Source organism: Bos grunniens, chromosome 19 (genome assembly GCF_055505025.1).
Source record: "Bos grunniens cultivar Pamir isolate PY7600 chromosome 19, Bosgru_T2T1.0, whole genome shotgun sequence".
In the NCBI taxonomy this organism is placed as follows: Eukaryota; Metazoa; Chordata; class Mammalia; order Artiodactyla; family Bovidae; genus Bos; species Bos grunniens.
The window spans coordinates 8,263,577-8,269,238 of record NC_141183.1 but is presented as its reverse complement, the minus strand read 5'-3'; the positions used below and the strand labels follow the sequence as shown (position 1 = coordinate 8,269,238).

Genomic DNA, 5,662 nt, shown 5'->3' with positions numbered 1-5,662 from the left:
TTTCAGTGGTGACAGCTGGGGTGTTCAGCCTTGACCTCAGGTTGTGCAATCCTCCTAAATTAGCCGCCCTCTTTGGGCTGCTGAAAACTTAGCATTTCCCCAGCCACCAGGCCAGGCGAGTGGGATGTGAGATGCGATAAGAAGGCTGTTGGCACATTTGCAGGCCGGGGTTGAAGAGCCCAGCGTGAGCCCTCTGCGGAAGCCCCGGCAGGAAGTGCAACTGCTGCTGGGCCCCCAGATGTCAGCAGCAGCTCCACCCCAGAGCCTGGGCCTGCGAAACCCCGCTCCCTGAGAAGCGGCCCTCCAGGCCTTCCGAATTCTGAAGGCTTGAACAAATGACCATGTATTTGCTCATGATTTTATGGCTCAACGATCGAGTCTGAGATCGGCTTCCTCCTATTTCGGTCTGGAGTCACCCACGCAGCTGCAGGCCTGGAGCTGGACGCTCCAAGATGGCCTCACACTGCTGTCCAGGCATTCGTGCTGGCTCTCATTCTCTGCTGTGAGGCCTCTCATCCTCCAGGAGGTTAGCCCGACTCCTGGACATGGTGGCAGAGGGGTCCAAGAACACCCTGGAGCAGAAGCTACAAGGCCAGGGACTTCCCTGGTGGTCCAGTGGCTAAGACTCTGTGCTCCTACTGAAGGAGACCGGCGTTTGATTCCCTGGTCAGGGAACTGACCCCACACGCTACAACTAATGATCCTGCGAGCCACCACTGAGACCCAGCAAGGCCAAATAAATCAATAAAAATAAATAAATATTTTTAAATTAAGTTTATTTTCTTTTTGGTTGTGCTGGGTCTTCATTGCTGCTCATGGGCTTTTCCCTAGTTCACTAGCGGCCACTCCTCACTGTGGTCCGCAGGCTTCCCCTTGCGGCGGCTTCTCCTTGCGTGGAGCACAGGGTCCAAGTGCGTGGGCTTCAGTAGCTTCAGCTCGAGGGCTCAGTAGTTGTGGCACATGGGCATAGTTGCTCCACAGCATGTGGAATCTTCCCGGACCAGGGATTGAACCTGTGTCCCCTGCATTGGCAGACAGACTCTTATCCAGTGCGCCACTAGGAAAGTCCAATAAATAATTAAAAAAAAAAAAAAGATGCTACAAAGCCAAATGAGGCTGATTGTCAGAAAGCACACAGTGTCATTTTGGCCACATTCTATTGACCAAAGAAAGTCTAAGGCCAACCCAGAGTTAAGCTGGGGGGAAACAGACTTGACCTCCCTGGGAGGAGTGTGTATACGCAGGCAGCTAAGGATGGACGGCTTGTTGTAGCAGCTCTGCAAGCAATGCACCTGGTGACACCAGGCTTTCAGGTGTAGCCCTCTTATCGCACCATCCAAAGCCTGGCACTGTGGGCAGGCACAGCATTTCACCCACAAGGGCCCTGTCTTTCTCCTGCTCCAGCATCTGTCCCTGACACATCACTTTTCAGTCTGCATGGGACTAAAAACATCTGTACAGGGCTCCCTCCATTTCCAGAACCGTTGCAGGCATATTTGATAAGTGTAGCAATTCTTTTTTTTTTTTAATTATTTACTTTTAATTGGAGGACAATTGTTTTTCCATATTGTGTTGGTTTCTGCCATGCATCAACATGCATCAGCCAGAGGTACCTGCACATCCCCTCCCTGGATCCTCCCTCCCATTTTTTATACCATGCCCTACCTCCAGGTTGTCACGGAGCAGCAGATTTGAGTTCCCTGGGTCATAGAGCAAATTTCCACTGGCTGTCTAATTTTACATATGGTTATGTAATGCAAAAAAGCAAAATGGCTGTCTGGGGAGGCCTTACAAATAGCTGTGAAAAGAAGAGAAGTGAAAAGCAAAGGAGAAAAGGAAAGATATAAGCATCTGAATGCAGAGTTCCAAAGAATAGCAAGAAGAGATAAGAAACCCTTCCTCAGTGATCAATGCAAAGAAATAGAGGAAAACAATAGAATGGGAAAGACTAGAGATCACTTTAAGAAAATCAGAGATACCAAAGGAATATTTCATGCAAAGATGGGCTCGATAAAGGACAGAAATGGTATGGACCTAACAGAAGCAGAAGATATTAAGAAGAGATGGCAAGAATACACAGAAGAACTGTACAAAAAAGATCTTCACGACCCAGATAATCACGATGGTGTGATCACTGACCTAGAGCCAGACATCCTGGAATGTGAAGTCAAGTGGGCGTTGGAGAGCATCACTACAAACAAAGCTAGTGGAGGTGATGGAATTCTAGTTGAGCTATTCCAAATCCTGAAAGATGATGCTGTGAAAGTGCTGCACTCAATATGCCAGCAAATTTGGAAAACTCAGCAGTGGCCACAGGACTAGAAAAAGTCAGTTTTCAGTCCAATCCCAAAGAAAGGCAATGCCAAAGAGTGCTCAAACTACCGCACAATTGCACTCATCTCACACGCTAGTAAAGTAATGCTCAAAATTCTCCAAGCCAGGCTTCAGCAATATGTGAACCGTGAACTTCCTGATGTTCAAGCTGGTTTTAGAAAAGGCAGAGGAACCAGAGACCAAATTGCCAACATCTGCTGGATCATCGAAAAAGCAAGACAGTTCAAGAAAAACATCTATTTCTGCTTTATTGACTATGCTAAAGCCTTTGACTGTGTGGATCACAATAAACTGTGGAAAATTCTGAAAGAGATGGGAATACCAGACCACCTGACCTGCCTCTTGAGAAACCTGTGTACAGGTCAGGAAGCAACAGTTAGAACTGGACATGGAACAACAGACTGGTTCCAAATAGGAAAAGGAGTACATCAAGGCTGTATATTGTCACCCTGTTTATTTAACTTATATGCAGAGTACACCATGAGAAACGCTGGACTGGAAGAAACACAAGCTAGAATCAAGATTGCCGGGAGAAATATCAATAACCTCAGATATGCAGATGACACCACCCTTATGGCAGAAAGTGAAGAGGAACTAAAAAGCCTCTTGATGAAAGTGAAAGTGGAGAGTGAAAAAGTTGGCTTAAAGCTCAACATTCAGAAAACGAAGATCATGGCATCCAGTCCCATCACTTCATGGGAAATAGATGGGGAAACAGTGGAAACAGTGTCAGACTTTATTTTTCTGGGCTCCAAAATCACTGCAGATGGTGACTGCAGCCATGAGATTAAAAGACGCTTACTCCTTGGAAGGAAAGTTATGACCAACCTAGATAGCATATTCAAAAGCAGAGACATCACTTTGCCAACAAAGGTCCATCTAGTCAAGGCTATGGTTTTTCCTGTGGTCATGTATGGATGTGAGAGTTGGACTGTGAAGAAGGCTGAGCGCCAAAGAATTGATGCTTTTGAACTGTGGTGTTGGAGAAGACTCTTGAGAGTCCCTTGGACTGCAAGGAGATCCAACCAGTCCGTTCTGAAGGAGATCAGCCCTGGGATTTCTTTGGAAGGACTGATGCTAAAGCTGAAGCTCCAGTACTTTGGCCACCTAATGCAAAGAGTTGACTCATTGGAAAAGACTCTGATGCTGGGAGGGATTGGGGGCAGGAGGAGAAGGGGACGACAGAGGATGAGATGGCTGGATGGCATCACTAACTCGATGGACGTGAGTCTGGGTGAACTCCGGGAGTTGGTGATGGACAGGGAGGCCTGACGTCCTGCGATTCACGGGGTCACAAAGAGTCGGACACGACTGAACAACTGAACTGAACTGATGTATATGTTTCAAAGCTTGATAAATGTGGCCGTTCTTATGAAGTTGTTACAGATGAGGAAACCAGGGTGTAGCGAGCTTGAAGAATTTGTCCCAGCTCACAGTCAGTCAGCAGTACAGCTGAGGGTTTTCCCTGGTGGCCCAGCGGTAAAGAATCCGCCTGCCAGTGCAGGAGACACAGGTTCGATCCCTGGTCCTGGAAACTCCTACAGGCTGCAGGGCAACTAAGCCTGTGCACACCACTATTGAGCCTCTGCTCTAGAGCCCGGGAGCTGCAACAAGGGAAGCCACTGCAATGAGAGACCTGCCGCCACAACTTGAGCGTCGTCCCCACAGCTAGAGAAAAGCCCCTGCAGCAATGAAGACCCAGCATGGCCAAAAATAAACCAATAAGTTAAAAAAAAAAAGGCACTGAAATTGTGGATTGCGATGTACTCTCTTGAGCATCCCACTCTCCTGCCTTTTGAGGTTCTGCCTCGGAGGTATCTGGAAGCAGATATTCTACCTCCTACCATATTCTATCTTGACATCCCTCTCTCCTTCCTTGTCTAACTAATCCCAGGGGGTCAAGCCCAGGGCTTTGAGGGGGATGGTGGCTAGAGGACACATCCCTACCCTCTTCTCTCCCCAACTACAGCAGCCACGGAGGCCAGCAGGCAGGGCTTGGCATGAACATCTGAACTCTAGAGTTCCCTGGGGAAGGAGGCAGGTGAGGACTTGATTTGTTTCGGTGCAGTGGGCGACTGTCGCCAGGGCCCGGCAGGGACGAGAAGCGCTTGCCTGGTCTTGTGCAGGCAAAGCTGTGTAGGAAAGTGCAGGCATATGGGCTCCCGGTGAGGACTGAGCCAGAGCGGATGGAGGGTGGGGCCGGTCTGTGCAGTTCTGGGCACTGGCTGAAGGCCACTGGTTAGCACTGCCCTCACACACACCCCTGTGTACATGTAGGCGTGCACACCCACACATGATTTCAATTACATCCTGTTTTTGAGCCCAGAGCTCAGTGCTCTCATAAGGTATGAAGTGAAACCAAATAGGTGCTCATGTGACCAGGCAGCTGAGCCTGTATCCAAGCTTGATCTTGCCCCTGGAACTGTCCACTGCGGACAACACCCCTGTGTCGCTCTCACCAGCTATTTGCCAGAACTCCACTGGGCTTTGATCATGTACAAGAGATCGTGGTGTAAATTTCTTCATCACTTATAAGACATCTCCATTTATCCCTGCATCTCCCAATCGGCCCAGGAAGAGCATCGAGGTAGAGTGACAGGGAGCTGCAGCCCCTCAAGCTGTGCTTGGTTGCCAGCCGGAGAGGGCTGGCTGTCCTTCAGCTCCCATGGTAGGAAGGAGATCCTTCTCTCTGTTTACTTGGCAACTGCAAAATAATCACGTGTTTGGATTCTAGATAGACATGGCAAATTTCCATTGCATATGGACTTTGTTGCTTTCCCACCCAGTGTTTTTTTAAATATTTATTTGGCCACACTGGGTCTTCATGGTGGCATGTGGGATCTTTAGTTTCGACATGAAAACTCAGTTGCAGCATGTGGGATCTAGTTGCCTCACCAGTGATGGAACCTGGGCCCCTTGCACTGCGAGTGTGGAGTCTTAGCCACTGGACCACCAGGGAAGTCCTTCCACTCAGGATTAGTCCAGTAGATTTGGTTTGTGTGTGTGTGTGTTTTAATACTTTTTTTAAATTTTATTTTTTGATCTAGGCCCATGGCAGTGAAAGCACCAAGTTCTAACCACTGGACCACCAAGGAATTGCCAAGACTTTATTATTTTATTTACCCTGGGTTCGATCCCTGGGTTGGGAAGATCCCCTGGAGAAGGGAAAGGCTACCCACTCCAGTATTCTGGTCTGGAGAATTCCATGGACTATACAGCACATGGGGTCGCAAAGAGTCAGACACGACTGAACACGCATGCAAGGGCTGGCTAGTGTTCAAAGAAAACCAAAGGAAAGGAAATGACTTTGTCCCACCCCTGCTCCTAA

The 5,662-nt window shown here is 48.5% G+C and overlaps 1 long non-coding RNA gene across 1 annotated transcript; it reads right to left on the bottom strand.

Annotated features, from left to right (window-relative positions):
- Positions 1-759: 759 nt before the first annotated feature.
- On the bottom strand, positions 760-2,454 carry LOC147351133 (uncharacterized). The gene is made up of 2 exons (XR_015147202.1): positions 2,140-2,454; positions 760-1,057 (listed from the first exon to the last, which is right to left on the bottom strand). It is a non-coding gene; the product is annotated as an uncharacterized LOC147351133 (long non-coding RNA).
- Positions 2,455-5,662: the final 3,208 nt, after the last annotated feature.